The 24,123-nt window shown below is 33.0% G+C and overlaps 2 pseudogenes; both read right to left on the minus strand.

The window, feature by feature from the left end:
* Window positions 1-2,597: 2,597 nt before the first annotated feature.
* LOC149554872 (uncharacterized) lies at window positions 2,598-10,737 on the minus strand (annotated as a pseudogene).
* Window positions 10,738-13,054: 2,317 nt separating this feature from the next.
* On the minus strand, window positions 13,055-21,666 carry LOC149554873 (protein TOPLESS-RELATED PROTEIN 2-like; annotated as a pseudogene).
* Between the last annotated feature and the right edge of the window lie 2,457 nt (window positions 21,667-24,123).

Below are 24,123 nucleotides of genomic sequence, written 5' to 3' on the forward strand. Positions count from 1 at the left end.
TCTCATGTTTATCCCAGGATGATTCTGTAGGTAATGACCACGTTGAAGTGTTTGTGAGGTTCAGAGGCCCACAATTCATAGGTACATTTATGGCACCCACCATGGGGCGTTAGAAATGTATGCATGAATATGTGGCCTCTGTTAACACATACACTTCAACACGGTCTTTATATGAGGATTCATCGCATAATGAACATTGAATTGTTCATCTGAAAATCATCCAACAAAGCAACCTGTTGCCTTCTATCTAGAAGGTTTTTGCATGTGAGTATCCTCAAACTCGAGGTGCAGGCAACCAGACCCTCTAAGAACGAAGGATTTGAAAATGAGATGCGACTAATCTATGTGAATATGAAAATTAATCTATGATGAGATATGCATTTAATCTAAGAACAAGTAAAGGAAACTAGACTAATCATATGTGATTAGTCTAGTTTCCTTTACTTGTTCTTAGATTAAATGCATATCTCAAATCTAAGAACAAGTAAAGGAAACTATACTAATCATATGTGATTAGTCTAGTTTCCTTTACTTGTTCTTAGATTAAATGCATATCTCATCATAGACTAATTTTCATATTCACATAGATTAGTCGCATCTCATTTTCAAATCGTTCGTTCTTAGAGGGTCTGGTTGCCTGCACCTCGAGTCTGAGGATACTCATAGGCAAAATCCTTCTAGATAGAAGGCAATAGGTCGCCTTGTTGGATGATTTTCAGATGAACAATTCAATGTTCATTCCGGGATGAATCCTCATATAAAGACCATGTTGAAGTGTGTGTGTTAACAGAGGCCACATATTCATGCATACAAATACAAATAGCTCTACCACCTCTGATGGGGATACTTCTGAGTCACTTGATATAAGGCACAAGCCATTAATTACTAATTGCAACCTATAACCTTGTTAAAACCAATTTACCTTCCATGGACACTAAGAATTGATGGAACCAATGCCTCATAAACCACATCTTACAATTTTTATCCACATAGCATAGTAACAACAAACACACACTCCAAACAACTATCAGATTCTTAATAATAGTCCAGACATGATAGCAATGTAAACACTAATAGGAATAATTCTATAAAGTGGATGAAAAAGAAAAATCAACTCTTGTTTCAGGAATCCAACATAATTTTCCCTCCATGATCTCTATCTATTAAATGGTGTAACTTCAAAGCTAACTGCATGTAAGCATGATCTTCAGAGACTAGGATTCCCCACTACTATCAAATGAGTAACAAGGAGGTCCACAAGTTTCTTTGGTCACTATCCCAAGCCAGTGTCTTATAATTATTAACTATTCAATCAATTGTAGAAATAACTTCAAATTCACTATGCTAGAATTGTACTAGTTAATTTCCTTCAAAATGCATATTCAAATAATCAAATTTAGAAAAAAATTATCATGCCTGTAAAGCAAGACTCAATCCCCCATTCTCTTCTTGTTCAAAGTACAACAACTATTTTATAAAACAATACTAAAATAAGTGTTCCCATTTCAATTTATCATAGAAAATGATTATAATTAAATATTAATGAATATCAACTAATAAGAAATGAATGTTAATGGCACTGTAAGCTAAACATACACAAGAAGGCTTAATAACACCCTAAAAGTGCCAGTCACTTAATGCCTCAAATAATACACATAGATGTATAGTGGATCAACTAAGCAGAAACTATAATGAATACAAGCCATCTTAACTAAGTACAAGTTTAAAATCCATAATAGATAATACCTTTCCACGTTTACTAAGAACTTCAGAGTCTCAGATAACAACTGTGTCCTAAGCTGCCAATACAATTGTTATAAATATGATGTGATGATTTTGAAAGTCTAAAAGTTGTAGTTCAACTAGTACAATTGATTCCATCATGAAGCTTAAGTCTATATTTCAACTTCCTCAAATTTTTGGGACATTTTCAATACATTTCTTTCTATTTAAAAATCTTTGTATGCACATCCACCATCAAGTGTATCTTAGCTAAGCTATAGACAAACATAGCTTTAAGATATGACATAGTGCAGCCCCAACATGGTTGGTCTCAAGATATAAAACAAATAAGATCATTGAATCTTGAGAACATCAAATTATTTTAAATTAATTGGTAGCAAGCAATTTTTATTTTTAAAAAATGGTCAAGTCCTATAAATATGCACAATAATAATATAACCAACCTTGAATTTGCTTTTATCAAAGGATATTACTCATATCACTAAACTTGCCTCTACTTTTGTTTCTTTTATTGTAACAGAATAAAAGTGTGTACATTATTTTTTGACCTATTGTGGGATCATATCCACACCCAATTTTTATGGCATTCAAAACACAAGAAAATTAAAATTAGAAATTAAACAAATATAAAAGTTCAAAGAGATGATTTTTCCTCACCCTTTTATGAGTAGGCTGGCCTAAAATAAGTGGTCTGATTGTAACTGTACCAGTTAATGCCTCTTCCAAAATAGTTGTTGATACTGTAGTCTTTATGGACACACCAAGCTTGCTTTAAACATTGAAGATTTCAACCATTAGTGATTAAAAGGTTGGAGGATCTGAGCAACCCAATGCCTTAAAGATTTCACAAGATATCACTTAAACTGGAGAGATACTGACCTAAAAAGAGCAGCAAACATGGTGTTCACTACCCCAAGACTAGACAAATCCAACTCCAATTCTTGGTTCTCATATTCAATTTCCTGTTTCAGCAAAGACCTAAGTCTTAGTTTATTATATATGCTTAATATCAATACATGACACAATTAGGTCAAGTTTGTATGCTTCCAACACAAGAAATTGACTCAGAAATCTACATAACCCGTTGCTTAAGGATATTACAAGGCAATGACTCAACTTCCAAAGAAACAATATTAAATTCAAATAGTATAATAAAGGAGGAAAAACTTTAGGCTAATATTTATCATATATAAAATTATAACTAAATAGTAAAATATCCCAAAAATTTTTGTAAACAAATTAAAAATCATACCTCAAAACCAGCTGCATCATACTGACAACGCTTCTCAGGATCTGAGAGAATACCATAAGAAAAGGTCATTTCCTTGAACCGTTCAGATGCTTCAGCATTGTTAGAGTTTTTTTCAGGATGATACCTGTAGAATATCATTCAACCTGTAAATATAACATCAATTTTTGAAAAAAAAAGATAACTGATTGACGTTTAAAGCTTCTCCTAAATTTCTAATTTTTCCCACTACTCATCTTTTTAGTTGAAACCTCACTAAGTATAATACATGGAAAAAGTAGAAACATTACCTGATATGGTCTAAAAGTAGTCCATACATAAAAAGGACAAAAATACAATAAATATTGTTAACAAGGAATTCAAAATTTAATAATAATTTATACATGGAAATTACCATAACTGTATCTATACCCAAATTTCTTGGACTAAACCAGATTGCATACATACAGGGATGCATAAATCTATATATTTACATGAACATTTATAAGCTTACATATAAAAATGAACATAGATACTTTAGCAACACATCAAAAACTTTTCTTGCCTCAAGGCACGTAAGCTAAAATAGGGTCTCGATCCTAGAGGATAAAATGTTTTTGTATTCATGATATTTCCCAAGTCCCAATTTAAACTTCTAAGAAGAGGTATGATGCACTCAAGAATGGGGGATGGAATTAATGATAGCCTTTCTCCACCAATTACATTGTTCCAATCTATGAGACAAAGAATCCTATTTATCAAGTGTACTTATAACAATCTGACCTTTCACAAGTAACTTCAAATTAGTCGCAGTCTCACCTATCAGTTCAACTACTTTCCATCCTATATATTATAAAGTTTCTCTAGTTTTAATACAGTTGTCCCCACTATAGTCCCCTATTTTCCCCTACTCTAGGATTAAAATCCATCCCAGAAATCCATTTTCCTATTCCCCCATCCCCCCTTTGTGGAACCCCGTGGTGAGATAGGTTTGGACCCAAAGCATATTCCTTTGTTCTCAATTTGGGCTGTGGAAATAAATTTATTAAGATGGTCAAATAATATCTAATTCTTAGCATCTCTGAATATGGTTTTGTTTTTCTATAAATTTATTTTCCATTTAATTGTGTCAGTTTCTAACAACACACTATGAGGGAGTTACAGGGTGACTTCTAAGATGATTTTATGTTGAAAAAGTGGAGTACTACTTTGGACTAGAACCTTTAATGACACTTTCTATTCCACTAATGATGTTAGCTTATGTGCATCACTAGGATTTGAGACCTCCTTTGTGTTGTAAATTGAGGCATATGGCCATTAGAAGACTGCCCTTTTCTGATATGTTTGTCAGGCTTATTGCTTAGCTATTGATTTGTGTTGAATCTATTTAGTCTTTTTGGCTAGTTGTTTTTCTAGACTTAAATAGCAATAGAGAGTAAACATTGGGTCAGTTTTAGAGAAATGCTCATTGGCTATTGCATATTGCTGCAGGTTATTTGCAAGCAGTTGTATGTTATTGTTGATTAATGTAGCCTAGCATGTTTCATCAATAAGAATCCAGTAGTTTTAGTGTGGTGAGTTCTTTATAGACTTTTTTTTTGTAGAACTGGTCAATGGTTGCATTCGTTAGAGAATTTACACAATATTATCAGTCTATGGAATTAAAATTCAAATGTAAAGGGAAAGACATGGTGCTTAAAGGAATTTTTGATTAATCAGTATGAGTGTCACTCCTAGGGGATGGAGAGGACTCTCCATAAGGGACATATTGCATAGGTAACCAACTACTCTCTAGTAAAAGGCATGCCTACTAGGTAAGCTTCATTTTTCATAATAAGATTCATATAATATTGGATAGCCATAATGTGCTATTTAGTAATTTGTCTCTAGGATTACTATTGGATAGGGTATTTCAATGCATCATAGAGTTGGAAATAGGTTCTAAGCTTGTCATGAACGTCCTTTACTACCATCCACAGATGTACAGAGAAGAAAAACAAAACATTACAAAGCAATTGCTGGAGATGGATCACATCAGGCCAAGTTCTAGCTCTTTTGAATCATATGTGGTGCTTCTAAAGAGAAAAGATGGTATGTGAGAAGTGCATAGACCACAGAACCTTGAGTAGGAAAATCATCAAGAATAGGTATTTGTCTCTCATGATGAATGGCTTATCAATGAGTTGCATGGAGCAATCTATTTTTTAAAGATTTATCTCAAGTTAGGATATTGTTAAATCCATGTGTGCAACGAGGATTTTCATAAGACAACATTCATATTCTATTTTGGGTACTAGAGTTTTGGTCATTCCATATGGCTGATAAATGCTCTAGCGACTTTCTTGTCATGTACCCATTGCCAATCAATAATCAAGTAAGATTTTTTTTTTTTTTTGATGATATATTGATTTACACATAACATAGAAATACCATCTAAAGCATTTAAATATAGCTCTTGGAATAGTAGAGCAAGAGGATATTTTTAAGGAAGTGGGCTAGTGCTAGGTTGGGGTTATAAATTTTCTCTACTTGTGCCTTGTTATTAGTGCTCAAATTTTTCAGGTGGATCAATAAAAAATCCAAACCATTTTGGATTGGCCTCTTACTAATTGAATTGACATGGTTAAGGGGATGCTTTGACCTTTATAGTTAAAGTAGGAGGTTTGTTAGGTTTTCACTCTCGACCAAAAACTCCCATAACTAATATGATTAGAAAGTGCAAATTCTCATGGGAGTGACATTTCCCAAGAGGTCTTCAAGAAGCTCATGGAAGTAATGAATTCATGCTCTATATTATGATTACCATCCAAATTTCTCACAACCATTTGTTGTATAGTGTGATGCATTAGAAGAGATAACTGATAGGATTCTAGAAAATTGAAAGAATTTAAAAAGGGGTTCTCCATATATGACAAAGAGATGCTCATTATCATGCATAATGAGAAAGAAGAAGAGACAAAAACTAGTGCTTCCCTAATAAAAAAGTGTTTATAGAGAAATAAGAAGAGAACATACCCAAGATCTGGTGTTGCTCTTGAGAATGGTGATGTTAACTTCAAAGGCTTTAGATAAAATAACTCCTCTTCTTAACTGATAACTCTTTGTGTGTGATATCTTCTTACCTACTGCCAATGAACATGACATTGTAAGAAGACTCTGAAAACTATTTTCAAAAATGAGTGAAAATTGTTTTCAAAAATGTGATTTAACATGAGAAATTTGTAAGTCATCAAATCATCCCATGGTTTTGCAAATAAGAAAATAATCATTGCTATCTACTAGGATAGAGAACATGCTATAATAACACTATTAAAAAGTAAAGCAATGAACTATGTATATAAAATATATTAATAATGCAATTGCACTAGTATCAGAAGTACTTCAAAAGACAAAATGAATAGGAATAACAATTGTTTAAAGTGATAAAAAAAACAAACAAATAATGTGGCATTTCCTAGAGAAACTACAACTTTCATTCTGGCACAACAAAAAATGATGGATAAATTGATAATAGACTAAACCCACAGCAAAAATATTGACTTGCAAAATAATAAAATAAAAACCCCTCTAAAGCAAGTTGTGTGAACAAAACTAAATAACCACATGCACTTGAGAGCACTGAAAGTGATCTAGATATTGACAACAGTAGAAATAAAAGAATATATATAAAAAGCTTAGCTCAAATAGGAAATAACATACAACATTGATATATGAACAACATAATCATTAAAAATTAACAAAGTAACTTACCATCTAAGTCTGGTACAAGGGTTATAGGTGGCCTTCGCTTTGCTTGTTTGAGTAACAATATGGGTCGATATGGAGAAACCACTTTCGAGAGATTAGACAAACTCTTGATGAATAAATATGGGTCAAAATCATCAAGTTCATCAAAGGTGTTTGAGTCATTTCCATCATTAACACCATATTCTAAAGACTTTGTCTATTGCATTACGAGGAACAAGCATGCCCCATCTGAGTTAAGGAAATCTTCAATAGATACAGTGTCATATGTATCATCACATGTTGCATTTTCATCCACAAGAGGCCATACAATGCAATTTTTAGTGACATAAAATGCTTGTGATTGAATAAATTCATCTTTAGGCAAGCTTGTTGTATTTGTGAAAGAATCTTGCACTGTTGCAGTTGCATCAGTATAACCCTGAACATAGATGTGTCTTTAAATACATCTAGAGATGAATAAAAAGCAGAGGAAGTCATATAGTTCTCTTCAGATGCAACATTATCATTGTCTTGTATGTTGTCTACTATATTGATTCACTTATCATCAACCTCACAATCATCAACTACAAAAAGAAAAGTGTTAACGAGTTCAATATTCAATGCCCTGCCCATTTCTTCTAAAATATTTAGATATTTAAATTGTTCCATGAAATCTAAGAATTTAAATAAAAAAAGTGAAAGAATTTGAAAGTATGAAATTTTGAAAAAGATGGATGTGAACCTTGGTACAAAAGATTGGAAAAATGGATTTCTTTGGAACACAATAAACAAAATTGATAGAAACAAGAGCTATTAGAAATCCCTGAAAAATGGATTAGAAAAAGGTAACCAATTTCGATGGTAAAGAAGAGAAGTAAAGCATGTCACACAACTATCATATAAGAAGAAACAAAAAGAAAGCATTTCATGGTCATGGCTATGCAATACAAGTTTTCTCTTGACCCTTCAAATTTTTATTTTAATGATTAATCATTATCATAGGTCTATGGTATATGTCCACAATGTCTACCTGTTTTTAGATTTGGTTCATAACTCAAGGATTACCCAAGTTTGACATCAGTTATCCACAATGCACACAATCATTTATCCAAGATAAGATGATGCCAAAAAACATTTAAAAAGATAAGGCTTTGTAAAATATAACACATTTGACATGTCACCATTTAAGGTTTGTATAGTATGATCCTCTCTTGTTGCATTATTGATCAAATGTTGTCCATGTTTTCAATAAAAGGAACCAAGAAAGACAATGACTAAAGAAGATCCACAAAGTGTGATAGGATGAAATCCTAACAAGACCAAACTTTGGTTAGAACCTATGTTTTGGGGATGTTACAAGTGGCAAAAATGTCAGGCAATTTTTGTAAGTTGTAACTGTTTAATTTTATATAATGAATATAAACATTGATAATGAAGTTGAAAATAATTATACTTAGTTGATTAGATAGCCAGCTTTTGATTTAGCCAAAATGTTATGTACAAGAGTAAACTTGGTGTAATATAGGTTAAAAAAAGATGTAGATGATTGGTTTACTTTTGAATGATAATCTTATAAGCTTAAGTATCTCAAGCTAACTTCAATGTTAATCTTAAACTATGAGCCAATTTTGAGGCGGGTCTCACATACCCTTGAGCAATAAAAAGCTTGCAAAATACTTCCCATGTCTTGCACTAGAAGAAAGTACTAAGGAAATATGTTATCTTGGTTCCTAAAACAACATTTTTAGTGGTAGAGAAACAAAATTCTATACTTGTAGAAGGATCACTTCAAAATGCATGGAAAGGACTAGAAATATAGCAACCCCTAGCACTAAACTAGTCAAAGCAGTTCAGGTGTAGCTTATTAGCTCATTAATTAATTTTAGTTTTGAGAGGTAAATGGAGATTTTTTGGGTTCTTAACTTTTAAATTGATATTTATTTGTATTTTACGTAAAAAGAGTCATGTACAATGTCTATTATACTATTCTCTTAGTTCAATTTTTTTTAAAATTATGTGAAAATTAAATCTTTCACATGGATAAAGGTATACGTGATAAGTTAAATTAAGCCATTAGGCCTTAGAAATATATTAATGATTTTGGATGTATGTGGTTGTGCACAGGCATATGACAACTATGCCTCAACTCAGGCATCATCTAAACTTATCTAGTAGGTAGTTGTGGCTTGAACTTGTGTATACACCTGCATCAAAATATATCTTGCCTCTTTATGAACTTTCACATAAGTTATCTAGTAGTACTAGAGTTTTCATTTTTAACCAATTTTTGGGAAAGGAACTTCAGGGAGATTACTTCCACTAGCTACAGTTTCATGTTTTTCTAGTAATTACAGATTTCTATTTTGCAGAAGTCACATATTTTGCATGCAAACATTCGACACATTAGCTGAGTTCAGATGTTTTTAGATTCCTCCACTTGTTTCAGATTCTGTTCAATTTCATCTTTCGTGAGGCTTGCAAAATATTACCACAATCTTTGAAGTAAGGCTCATAACATCCATATATGCATATCCACAAAATGGAACAATGAACCTTCTAAAATAGAAGCAAGAGTATTTGTATCCCTATTATGATATTATCCATTCTTTTCACATGTATCATGTAGTTATATTACCATTGTATTGAGTTATATTTAACAAACAATGTGCCTTAAAACATTTGCCATTGGCATGCCATCTAATTATTTTTAGTTTTTATTATTTAAATATTGATCAAAACAAAAATTAATAATAGCATTATGATACACATATTCCATAGGTATTTATCTAAGTGCTAACTAAAAAAATGCTTTAAGTTAATAATAACCGACCTTATTATAATAAAAAAGGTTATCAAAGGGGAAGGTTTCCAACATACCACCACTAGCACAATTAGCTAAGGCTTCATCGTCAGGCATATGATGAACATGTGAAAATTGGGTCTCAACTGCAGATTGATGTGTTGTATTCATGCATAACCATACAAAGAGATAATAGTTTTCTTATTTACAAATAGGAAATGGATCCAAAATGACAACTCCTACATTTATTTCTATTGGCAGATTTAGAAGAAAAACAAATTACGTTTAGCAATATTCACAACTTTTTTCCAAAAAGCAATGTTCACTTTGAATGCAGATACATATGAAAAGACAATCCTAACCTAAGGTGACCTTCAATGTTTTGTCTTCTCAATGGCTACCACTAAGCCACAACATCTAACTATTAATTAGCAAAAAGCACAGGCAGAATTCCAATACAACAATAATCTATTCTAGTCTATAATAATGTTTTATTTAGCTATTAGAAAAGTCAAATTCCTAATTTTATTTTTTTTAACTCTCAAACTCAAAAAGCATTTAGGAGAAGCTTTCCCATAAATAGAACTGTCATTACAACAATTTGAAACTTAGCAACATTCTCTGAGAATGAGAATGTATTATAACCTCTCCTTAAATATTAAAGCTATAGGTCTAAGACAATTATTTCAGAATCCCAACTATATCAACTAAATCTAAAACATATTACTTCTGAAGTCTTTGTTTAGAAACCCTACATAATCAAATGACTCTCAAGATATTGACAGTTTATGGCACATTAATCAAGAAGAAAATGGTTCTACAAGGAATGCAATCAAGCATTATATAGCCTATTGATCATTGCAAGAGTCATTTGCCATAGAAAATGTGAGTCTTATATCTTGAGTTTGACAGTCATCATCAGCTAACTCTCTTTTATAGTTGGTATCCTTGACTCATTTTCCTCCAACATATTCTAACTGGTCATTGCATGACTTAGTGAAATGCAAACTGAAACATAATTAGGATACAAGTCTAGGCTTTTGACAATTTCAGCTATTATTACTTAATGGAAATGAGATGGAAGGATAAGTCCTTGATGCTTTGTAGGCCATTTAATGATGGATCCATAATCTCACAACACACTAGACCAATCAATCTTAAAGCATTGCATGATTTGTGTTTTAGTAGTTGTAGGCATATCAATGCATGAATCAATGGAAGTGGCTATATTAAAAGGCATTTCAAATAGCTAGTTATTCCCTCTTTATAATTGGATGTGAAAAGCAAAAAATGATGATTATAGAGGTGCACTCCACAATGAGTAGGGTTTGTGTCATGGTAAGTTCATAGTCTTTGCAATCAAATTTATTGTAGTCCACCTTAGGAATGTCCCCCTTGGTCAACCAATGCTAGAAGAGGAGGTCCTACCCTCCTCAATAATTGATCCTAAAGGGCACTACTTGGTCACAATGTGGCAAGTTTGGCCCTAAGTTTGACATCCTAAGCACTCAAGAAGAGACCTACCTTAAGAGATTTGGTACAAATGCCCTCAACCCTCCTTAGGTTAATGCCAAAAAAACCCCACTCTATTTCAATAAGCTTCTTTATGATCAACATTATATGATTCTCAGGTTTAGAAATAGTTGTAGGCTAGTGCTTATAGTCAAAATGATGAAGACAAATTTCAGTGTGTCTCTGTTAGATTACTCTAACAGAATAAAGTAATCTATGTAATAAAGTCAAAAAGATAGAATGTAGAACAAGTATTATTTAGACAACAACACACAAGAAGGTAGGTATGAGAAATTAATTTAATATTTCTCACTTATTATGGAGATGCTAAAAAGACTAAAGAAGTGTAAAAGTAAATGAAATCATAGTAGCATGCCATTTAAATAGCAATGGTAAAATTACAAAATGTAAATGGAATTCAATTACTCTAGAATTGAAATAGCTACAACTGGGGAGAAAAAAGATAATACTATATACAACCGAAAAAATAAGGGCATTCAGATAAATTCCATGGGCAAATTTCGCTCTGAAGGGCCTCAAAGATGTAGAATAAGAAAATGTAGAAACTATTGTAAACTTATTTTTTTCTGGAAAGTTTAGAATTATGTATAGAATTGTTATTTGGATGATTGTGTCACTTCTTTGATCATTCGTTTATCCTTGAGAAGCAGTAGGTCCCATTGCTCCTAATTGTAACAAATGAGGTAAGTTTTCTTGATTTTGGTACATGGTGAACCATTTTCTCTTTTCCCAAAATTGTCCAACTCTAATGATTGGATGGAGTGGAATCTGTCAATTATTCATTTCATTGACCACTATATCAATGATTTGATTAGTAGTCATTTTCATGGCGTTGGTCATGGTTTGGTCTTCTGCTCTATAGTGGCTTAGCAACATCTGACATGTGCATCAGTGGTGGGATTTATGGATAAGGTAATTCTACTTTGAGCATTAGAGGCAACTTGTGGTAGGGTGCCTGCATTATCACTTGTCTTCTTATTGATGGCCGAGGTCACTATTTTCCATTTGGACCATTCACATGCTCTTTTTGAAGATGTAACCATAAATTGTGTCCACTTGAAACTAATGAGTGCTATAAAGCTAATCAAACTATTGCTTGTATTTCCCACTATTATATGCTATAAAATTTTGTGAACTAGCTATCTTTGTCAAATGCATACAATTTTTTTTTCTTATCTTGTTCCCTTTTAATGCAGGGTTAGGCCTCTTCCAACATGACATGTAGTGCTACATCAATGGATGTAATTGTTCGAGTAAGCTTTTTGAAATGGATTATATCTTATGAAAATATGAAATTCTTTTGAATGTAGCTGCATGTTAGTGTGAATAAGGTTATTTTCTATCTAGCTCTTTCTTAGCTCTTTTCATGCTAGGTTAAGGTTACTTAGGGTATCTTCATCAAATGCAAACAACAAAGTTTGTTTTCTTATCTAGTTCCCTTTTAATGTGGGTTGGGTCTCTTCCAACATGACACATAGTAATACATCAATGGATACAATTGTTCAAGTAAGTTTTTTTTAAATTATTCATATCTGTCAAATCATTTCTTCAATCTTCCGTTGTGCATCAATATCAAAAGGATCGGCATTAAGAAGTGCTTGCGACATACAAAGCCCTTATAGAATTAGAAAATAAAAAAGAGGCAATACCTTAAACAAGAAAAACTCGGTATGTCTCAAGCTGAAGGTTAGAATTAATATAAATATCGAAGCATTATCCCCCTCCAACAACTAGCACTTCATTCTCCCATCCTAAACTAAATGAATAAAAGGAAATAAATAACTAGTGTAATAAGATTAAAGTTTAGATACGAGTTTGAAACATGTGTAATCCCTAGAAAAAATTAGTCATGACCATACTTGTTGGATTTGAATATAGAATAGATGTGGCATGCTAAGTTTGAACCCAAACTTGGAGTCAACACCTTGATTTGGCAGACACTTGGCAGATTGAAGAAACCATGAAATATAGAAGATTTTTAGTGAACTAAATGCTTTTTCTGTGCACACTTCTCCTAATCAGCTTTAAGAGAGATATATATTTACATAACAATATATTATGTAAGACATTGTTGTACACCATAGCCTAGGGGCATCATAATCAACCCTAGATCCCAAAAGATCATACATCCAAGCTTTGATCTTTCCATCAATGGTTGTAGAGAAAATGAACTGTATGCAAATAAAAGAATTACAACCATCCTACCTTCCACATTATCAAGTACTGAAAGAAATGGTGAATGACTTGACATTGGGTGGAAATCAAACACCAAAACAAGTAGTGGTGCAAATATTCTTAAATATTCAATTGCCATGTCAATACATTAGATTTTGAGAAATCAAGTACCTAGATAGTTTCTTTGTGGTGAGGACAAACTAAATGTACAAGTGCTTCATGCCCTTCAAATGTATATTGTTTTCGACCAGCTATTGCATCCCATACTTGCAACATAGAGAGGAAGCTTACCTCTAATCTCACATAAACTAGATGAATATAAGTAATTGAGATTTGATAAAAATATATATGGAAAATATGCTTGGAAAAGGCAACACCTACAAGACCAATGCAAGTGTGTTAATAAATCAATGGAAAGAATCCTAACCCAAGCAAACATAATAATATTTACAAAGGGTATTTAGAAAATATGCACTAAGGTCAATTTTTCTACACACTTCCCTTGAGAATACAAATAATAGATTCACTTACCAAGTACTTGCCCATCTAGGCTCCAGATACAATGGTTCATTGATACAATTGGATCTTTTAATAGGGCTACCTAAGACAACATAACAGAAAGAACATATATAATTATTACCTAAATAAACACAACACTATCCTCTTGAGTATATACTAAATATATTTTCATGTTCCTTATTAAAATATTAAAATCAAAATTCAAGCTTATTAAACTATGCCTACTTGCATTGGCATTGAGTAGGCAAAAATGTCCCAAACTTTAAAGGTCCTTTGAGCTAACTTTTCCCTAGATGCTACCTCCCAAATTGCAATGTCACCAACATTTTTTCCAACTGAGAGATCAAATCAAAAATCAAAATCTCCAAAAAAAACCAAAAAATATTCTTTATTTACAAAACCAAAGCCACATCTTCATAATTGAAGGAAGAATTGTACTTCATGTGGAATTACCTCATAAGATTGTTTGCTGCAGATGATAAATCTGATGAAAATGCTATCAAACCTATGGAAGCTGCCTCCAAACTTGATGATGTGATATTTTTAGGTGGAGAGTGAGGAAGAGATGCAATGAATACTGCTACAATTTTTACTGGATCATCTTCCTCCTTATTTTCCTCTTCAACTTCTTCCTCTTTTTCTTCCTTGTCTTTCTCCATTAACGTATGCAGCTCTCCCAGTGAGACTATGATGGATGGAGAGGCAGTTGTATCATCATTGTCACTGCTATCATCATCCTAGATTTCTACTAGATCTTCACTGGGCTTATGTAGATGATAGATATTTTTCCACATGTTTGTTCTGTCATTTACAACATGCTCAATGTCTTTGATTAAAATCAAACAAGTGTGGAATTTGATCATCATTTTTCCTTCATGATTTTTCATTGTAGCCTTTATTTCTACTCTAGTGAGATTTGGTTGAAGGTTTTTCAGAGATTGCTCATAGATATCTTTCACCATTTTGGTGGCTATTTCCCATCTTGGTTGCAATCTCTCTAGTAGTTCCTTGGAGATTTGAGAGGCAAGCTGGCTCGAGGAGTATTTCCATTTTCCCATCTTAGAGAGTACCAATTCCTCTATCTGCATTTTCTCAGCATCTGTTCTTGTTTCAAATTTCAAAGCTTTGAAATTTGTGATGCCTTCCCCTTCTTCCAATTTTTTGAGCCTTTCCTCAAATGTTACAGGTTCCTGTTTGCCTTTCCTGGTCCTCCTTGAGAATACTGCAGTAGGTATCTTCTTAGGTTTGGTAATGGTTACCTTACCTTTCTTCTTTAAAGGTTCTTCTCCTATAGATTCTTCTTCTTCTTCTCCTTCTCCTCCTTCTTCTTCATCATCTTCTTCATCCTCTCCTTTACCTTCAGTTAGCATAAGAGGACCAGTAGCAGTTTTCATTTTGGCTATCTTCCTCTTGCCTTTGTTTATTGCCTGAGGTGGCTTGATTTCAAGCTCTATTCTGGCCTTTGCTTCATCATAGGTTCCAAAAGAAGGAATGTTAGGGATAGCTAGTTCATTGACCAGTACCTCAATGATATCTCTTGCATCATCAATATTTAATTCATAAGGCAATGGTTTTACCCATGCCACTCGGGGTATGACTACCTGTATGTACACATGATCACAGTCAACCATGAAATAGATATCATCTTTGTAATCCTCAACAAGCTTAGGAGGAATTTTAAACCTGTTATTCATCCTTTCCTTGAAATCTTCAAAATAGTTATCCATGACTTTGTCAAAATTTTCACCCATGTTTGTTATGAAATCATTAATCTAATATAAAATTGGAGTGTCTTTCCTCCATACTACAGATCCTTTTGATGGAAAAAAATTTTGTACATAAAAGAATAAACAAATTAACAAAGAACCAAATTTATAGGGGTTATTCTTGGAAGTCCTTATGCTTTCTATATTTTTATTCAACTGTCTTAACAGAAATTCTGACAAATCAAATTCAATATTTTCCTTTACAATCTTAAATGCTAAATCCATAGGTTCACACGATACACTATTCAATTTGCTGGAACTGAATAATTTATATGCAATCACATAAATGCCAAATCTAAGTTCCACATTAGATATATTGTTAAGCTTTAGTCCTCTACCGTCCCACTCTTCTATGGTTTTCTTCTGTAACTCATCCCGACCTAGGATTTTAGTGGCTTTAGCTTGGCTTAGCATAGGCAAACCCATGATTTTATGAATCATATTTTTGGTTAGCAATATGGGTTGTTCCAACCACAACTGACCATTATGAACATAGCTCAGAACATATCTAACCCATTTAACCTAGAAACTTCTTGGTAGGTTCGAAATATGGGTCAAACCTTTTCCTTCTAAGTGTTTGTGCTCAGGTTTTAGGGCTCCATCAAAACATAATTGACCTAGGGCATTATCCATATCTAATGTACCAATTTCTTGAACAACACATTTGAAATGAGCATAAATATCATTAACAAGAAGTACCTTAGGAGGGATTTTTGATTGAGCTTTGTGAATGTCAAGTGATTCTGCAACTATGAGCACTACCTTGAATTTTGGGGCTTTCCATTTGACTCCTTTTATGAGCATTTCAGAACCCTTCTTCACCTTGTTGTTGCTATTGCTTGCGGATGCCATTGATGCTCGGTGGATGAAAATATTTTCAAATAATTACTTCACAAGAATTTTGCTTCAAATCGCTTGGCATGCAACTGGAAATCCTTTTGGCTCTGAGAATTTTAAGTCACGGTGGAAAATGAAATCAAATTCTGCCCTTTTAATGAAATACTATCATAAAGGCTCAGTACAAAGGTAGATGAGATGACATAGTGCGTGCCAGTCTTTCATTGAAATACTTGATAGAATCTTGCAACTCGGTGGACTAATAAAATCTTTGATACTCCCAACCTAGCTCGGTAAGGTCTTTAGTCAACCTTGCTCGGTACATGCAAGTCGATGATTGATACCATTTCTATGATCCATGTATCTAAAATACTGTATTGATCATTTGCACCCATTTTTATAATCTAGAACTATTTAAGATGTGGCTAGAAGATGCAGTTCCTAAGTATTCTTAAGTCTCAATTGGAAATGATTGAGTCACCCACTTCTTGAGTGACATGATCATTATTTGAATTGTCTTGATCGGTAGATTTAGGAATCAACTGTTGTCTCATTTGCTTCTGAATGTTATCAACTTTTGCTTTCTTTTCATCTTTAATTCTTCTAGTATTCATGCAATTCTTAGCTATATGACCAAGTTCAGTACATGTGTAACATCTTATGGTTGTATCCTTCTTTCTTAGGTGATGTCTTGCATAGTTTATCCCGATGTGTCCATATTCTCCAAAATAGTGACATCTGCACCAGGTATTGTAGTCCCAAGAAAATATTGCTTTGATAATTTTTTCTACAAGATTAAATGCCTTTGATTTGCATTGAGATGCCTTGTCACCTAGTTTCCTGCATTTGTGACATTTGCCTTCAAATTTTGGTTTTTCTTTGCATTCATTAGCTTTTTGACCATGCTGATTGTAGTTGAAGCATTTGCCATTGAATTTTGCCTTTCCATTACTCCAACATTAGTTTGATGTATGACCTATCTTACCATAGTGATTAAAAGTAGGCCTTTGATTTCTTTTTGCACCTTGTTTGGAAGTTTCACCTTCTTCCTTGTAACCAAGTCCAACTTTTCCTTTTTGTCTATGAAGATTTTGCTCACTTAGCTGATTTAATTGAGTCATGTCTTCTTGTGATTTCATCATTCTCTCATTGATTTTATTTTCAGTGTTTAGGTCATTTTCCAAAATTTCATTGATTTGTCTTTCAAATCTCAAGTCACTTTTTAATCTTTCATTAATTTGTCTTTCAGTGATTAGAACATTCCTCAGGTCTTCATTTTTAGATCTCAAATTCATAATTGCTTCATTTGCATTGGAAAGTTGATTTATAAGATCTTGATGCTAAAGGGATTGACTATTTCTTACCTCTTAGTCTTCATTTGCCTTTTTTCTTTGTTCTAAGACTTCACATAGCCTAATTGATTGGATTTCTTGTTCTCTTTTGAGTTTTCTTACTTCTTCCTGCAGGGAACCATTCTTTGCCAAGAGTTCCTTGATTGCTTCATTAGCTTCATTTGAACTACTTGAAGGTAAAAGGTCTTCAGTCCTTTCTTCGATATACTGATGATCATTCATTTGTCTTGCAAGTTCCTTCCTTCTTTTTAGGGATTGAGAAAGATGCTCCTTAGCTTCTTTGAGTTGAGCCATGATCATTTCCAGATCTAACTTTTCATTTTCAATAGTTTTGTCAAGTTTGAATATCTCCATTGCTCTTGATCTTTGCTCAAGCTGTCAAAGTTTGTCCTAAGAACCAAATGCTCTAATACCAATTGTTGGAAATATTCAGGATGAAATGTGTTACTAAGAGGGGAGGGGTGAATCAGTAACATATAAAATTTTATGCATTTTAACCATTCATCATTCATTCATCTAATCTACTACATAAATGAAAGATCAATCATTCATAACATATGAACACAATGATTTGGTGACCCAAAAACCTTCCAATTAGAAAGTAAAACTGGGGTGTGGATGATGCCCACAAAACTTTGTTACTCCAATATGAAGTTGGCTGGTTAAGGCTTACAATGATCACTTCTGGTGATCTTCCCTGTTAGGAGCAAGTAGGACTACTAGATCCACCTTGTTAGAGGATTTACAAATGTACAGTGAAGTATGCACTCTGTTAGGAGATTTACAAAAGACTGTTAAGTCTACCTTGTTAAAAGATTTAAAAATTGATTCACCTGTTAGGATGAAACAATGGATCTACTTACAACTTGTTTGTTGATAAGATCCTTTTGCATTTATCACCTAATGTGATAGATATAACTTTTCTGTTCCTTATGCTGACCTTGTTGTATTCCTTTTGCTCTACTACTGATAGCAATACCTTCTTCACATGTGAACAATACTTTCTTATTTCATGCCAATATGTTCATATTCCTATTCATATATCAAAAATGATATCATACATTACATATATACCATTCCAATATTTTACAGTTACAAGGTCAACCAAAACACAAGTGAACAAAACATTACTGAGTCGGCCCATTAGTAAACTTGGGTTCACTGAACTGACTCGGTAACCTTCTGATACTCAGCATCAACTATGCTACTCGGCATCATCATGCACTCAGTAGAAGTAGAGACTCAATTCATACTAGTCACAGAACATCGCTTGGAACTCAGTAGCCATTGGTGACTTGGTAGATGTAGTGTTACTCGGTAGAAACTATCTTCTTCGTTTACCTTGCTTAGCTCGGTAAACACTAAATCCTTTGTTTACCTTTTTCACTCGATAAACTCTGCTGATCTTCAATTACCTTTTTCACTCGGTAAACACTATTGATCTTTGATTACCTTTTTCACTCGGTAAACACTGCTAAACTTCCTTTACCTTTTTCACTCGGTATCTTCTGGAATTCTTGGTGAGAACTGTTTACCTACTAAACTCGTAAGGTAACCACTGAATGCTCAGTATATACTTGAGACTAAGTGATGAGCAAGATAAGCATTTAGGATAGAATAAGTGTTTGTACTAATGAAAAATATATCATAATTCCATCAACCTCATCAGATTGTCCAGTTCGAAGAGGCTTCATAAGATGCTCAGAATCAATAAACTGATAATCAACTATATGACCATTTGAAAGTGGAGTTCTAGGCTGTTTAAGGATAGCAACTGATGCAATTATACAAATTAGAAAATGGAATTTTCTATGTATTGGAATATCCAATTAAAAAAATTAGATAATATTACACTTCTTACAAGATCTAAAAAAGACAATGTTATCCAATACAGCTCATAAGAAATACAAATTCTTTCACATGCCACTGAGCTTGTGAAATGTGTCTCCTTATTAAAAAGTATATATATTTTATGCTTCTAGCAGCCATGTCTCGAGATATGGTCAAGTAAATTCACCTATATTTTGAGGTGGTGTAAGAGATGTAGACCCAGGAGCTACTACACAATGTGGAGCAGAAGGATTTTGACTCGCCATCCATCCCATAGAACTAGCAGAAGGAGCACCCATGGGTTGAAATGGCTAAAATCATATTGCAAAGGAGCTTGTCTTGTTAATAGTAACACCAAAATGAAAAAATCACTAAATAAAAATTTATAAAAGAATTGATAAAATACAAGACTTAAATGAGTGATGTACTGGCTGATTCACATTGTGGGGAGAAAGAGGAAAGGTTGCTCCTTTTCGGAGTGCCCCAACAAGGGGGTTATTTGAAGGAGTTGGTGCTTGAGTTCCATTAGTAGGTGCACATGTATGATATACAAATAATGTCTTTCTATTGGGATTGGGTCAAGGGTTCTTACAAAGTTGATGCTACCAATTAAGACTGAACATAGAAAATACATTACCAAACTTCAGAATATAATAACCTTAACTAAACCTCTGTTTTAGATTAACACTTTAAGATTATATGCCATTCAACAAGTACTACTCAACCTTCTCACACCACTTTCATTAACTTAAACATTTAAAATTCCTAAACCAAGTTAGCTTGCTACAACATACCTTTGATTTATGAGAGTTCTAAGATGAGATGCTTTGAGGCCATGAAATTGGAGCTTGTCACGAAAGTGAGGATTGGCCTCTATCAATTTCTTAAGTTCCATCAGCATAACATTTCTTGTAGACTTGGACTCCCCATATTTAGATAGCTTCTCATTTTCCTTGCATGAATCACAATCTCAGTCTTTAAATGTTGTGCTCAACATAACACAAATCCTATACAAGCTCCCAGAAAAATAAATAGAAAATTAAACTTTGCTTGTCAATCATTCCAATATGACTGCCTTTGTCAAAAAAGGGCTTCAACAAAATGAAGTTGTATATCCCTACATGATAATTTTAGTTCCCAATAATACATAATAATCTATCATAATTTGTATTTATGGGGAAACAATCAATTTCTGAAACTCATTATAGTAACGAACAATTTTAAAGTATAGGTGAGAAAATGAAGAATTAAATATTGAAAAAATGACATGGGACCTAAAGTTCTCAAGAGTAAGAAGTTGTATAATCTCCTTGAATAGTTGTTCATTGAAAGAAGAAAATACTTTGAGATCCTTCACTAGTATGTCCACAGCCTTAGTCTAATCTTGTCTAAACACACACAATCTTGAATTAGTTTTCCATAACCAATCATAACTGCCATCTTTCAAAAATTCTTGGATATCTAAATCCCAACTAAACAAAAGTTAAGCAATCCTTAATATGGTTCCCACAAAGACATCTGGAAAAATATACAACATTTCCAAACAATATTTTTATGCACCTAAATTATTTACTATTTACAAGGAGCATTGATTTCTACAAGACTAATATTTAGGTCATCGTTCTAATACTATTAATTTTAATAAACAAATGAAAACTATAAGTATCTATAAAGGAACTTTAAAAACTTACTTGTCAAGTGCCTCTAGATATTTATATTTTCTGATCTCAAAGAAAATTTTCATGGAGTATCGATTATCATCCACCTTGGTGAACCCAAAAAGGTAACTTTCTACCTCATCCCAATCCCCTACTTGCACTTGATCCTAAAAGTACTTCATGTTGAAAAAATACCCAGATTCTTTCTCTAATCTACAAATATCCACAAACCAAAACATCAGAAGCCAACAAAACTAGATTCAAAAAATAAAAACACAAGAACATCCATTAAAAGAAAGATGGGTATCTTCTGTTTTCTATAAGCTTACTTGTGTGTAGTTTTCTTGAACTTCTCCTCATCTAGAAATTGTAAGATTAGGAACACCAGTTCCCTACTCAAAGAAGTCAGGTATGTCACCCCTGCCTCTAGTACAACAAATCCAATAGACCATACAGAACTGTGAAAATTACTAGAGAGTCCAAACTTCCCAAAACACATGCTAGAAAATAATGCAAAAACTAACCAGAGCTAAACTTGCCTCAACACGCTGCAAAAAACCATGTGAAAACATACAAAACCCAAATGAACCCACACATGCGAAAAAAAATACAAGAAAAAAATGTTTCTTTTTTTACCATGTAAGCCCCATGTTGGTCGCAATTTCGACCAACACAGAGCTTACATGTAAAAAAAAGAAATTTTTGCCTTAACATTCCAACCAACCTAAAATTATTTAGTTGATGGTCAAAAATTTTGGGAGAAAAATGAGGTTAGATGTAGTAGTTTTCAACAAAGGATCTAGTATAATAAAATCATAATCTTTCTATTACTGATAGCTTGATTAACTTGGTTGTAAATTTGGAGATGAAGATTCAAATTTTGGAACCAGTTAAAACCACATGGGATCATGCTCTTGCCATGATTGTACAAATTCATAAGCCATTTATTGATAAGTATGGTTTGATTCCATCCTTCCAACCCTAGTAGTAGACATGAGTGAAAAATCAAGCGGGATAGAACAAGATTTGACAGAAAATAGAAAAATGATATCATTCAAAGAACTAACGAGCAGCTGAGGAAAAATCAAAGGTATGACAAAGCTACGTCAAACTAATTGTGTCATGTAATAAATGTAATGTATACATGAGTATGTTGTAAAAAAAAATTGTAGTCCTATATGGATTGAGTCATAGACATAAGGGGTGTTCTATCATTTTTGTATTGTATTATAGTAATGTAATGATGACAAAGTATTTTTACCACTAATGTCAAAGGGAGAGATTGTTGATCTCTTTATTTTTGTTGTCTATTAGTGTCAAAAACTTACTCATATAGAAGGTAGAGTTGGTCAATCATCATTGCATCTTAGTCATTCTATATAGTTCAAGTTATGTATTTGTTAGACTTGTAAATAATCTTGTAAATGTCGAGCTCTATAAGAGTCAAGCATGTCTATGGTCACCGAGTATTCCTATGGAAGCTGAGTTCAATGAGTGTTGAGTAATGCAAAGTCAATATGTATTGAGTCATATATAAAGAGCCAAGCTAGTTGAGGCTGAGTATCAACAGGCATAATAGTTATGAGTGAGCATCAGATACTATATGTGCCAAGTAACACTATTTGAATGTAAATGATATTTAATGATTGTAGAGTGTGTTATGCATTTTGGCATGCATCATTGATCCTTATGAAGGGAAGCTAGCTAATTAGATTAAGAAGAAAAAGGTGAAGCATCAAGATCATTGATTATATTATAGAAGACTCTAAAGATGTCTATTTTAGGGAAGATCCAAACCATACTTTGTAATAATAATATGAAGTTGTGTGAATGCATGTGCGAAGGAATTGTATTTTGGAGGCTATAAGTAAAGTTTTTTAGTGATAGAGTACAATGACTGATTTAAGTAGTGGAGAGTAGGGAAAAGATATACCAGATAAGATATCAAGTCAAAGAGTGGAAAGAGAAGATACATAATCAATATTGTGAGTACAAACCAAAAGATTAGGTATTGATACATTTTAGCAAGTGAATCAAGGTAAATATCTTAATAGAGTGGTCCTAATAGGAAAAAGTAAATCTCCTAATGGATTACTTACTTTATTTTAAGTTATAAATCTTTTAATCAAGGTATACCTAATGATCTTGTAAAAATCTTAAAAGGGAAAACCCCTTATAGGGTAGATCATCATAAGTGATCAGATTTGTAGCTCTAATAGGCAAGCTTTGTTACTACAGTAGTGAAGATTTGTGGTTGTCATCTCCACCCAAGTTTTACCTTCACCTTGGAGGGTTTTTGGGTAACCAAAATCTTTTGTGTCATGTGGTTATTGTTAAGCTTATGAAAGTGATGAATAGCTAGATCTATTTCAGCATTTCAAGTTTAAGGTTATTTTATTCATGATCTAGATATGAGATGGATTAAGAGGTGAATAAAATTAAGTTTTTATTTTCTTTGAATATTAAAAGATTAAGTGATCCTAATTCATTTCCCCCTCTCAATATATCACTTTTCCAATAAACTTCCAAAAATGATGACAGAGGTAACTCTGCAAGTAACTATTGGTATCGATACCATGCAAGTGGATATTACAAGAATTATTTTAGATATAGTAGAAGATTTATTCAAGGAATATGGGCCATCTATTGTTGAAAATTTGGTGAACTATACTAGTTCTAAGGATGAGGAAGAGAAAAAGAGAGAGAAAGAAGTGGAATAATTAACAAAAGAAGCAGAGAAAAAAAAAAGATTAGAAGAAAATAAAATAAAAGAACAAGAGAAGAATAAGACAAAAAAGGAGAAGAGATGCAAAAGAAAGAGAAAGAGATAGAAAAGAAGAAGTTAGGAGAAAATAAGAAAAGAGAAGAAGAGGTAAAGAAGAAGGAGGAAGAAAGGAAGAAGAGAGAAGAAGAGGTAAAAGAGAAGCAGGAAGAAAGAAAGAAGAAATAATAAGAG

Source organism: Cupressus sempervirens, chromosome 5 (genome assembly GCF_028749045.1).
Source record: "Cupressus sempervirens isolate cs-2001-9-10 chromosome 5, ASM2874904v1, whole genome shotgun sequence".
NCBI lineage: Eukaryota > Viridiplantae > Streptophyta > Pinopsida > Cupressales > Cupressaceae > Cupressus > Cupressus sempervirens.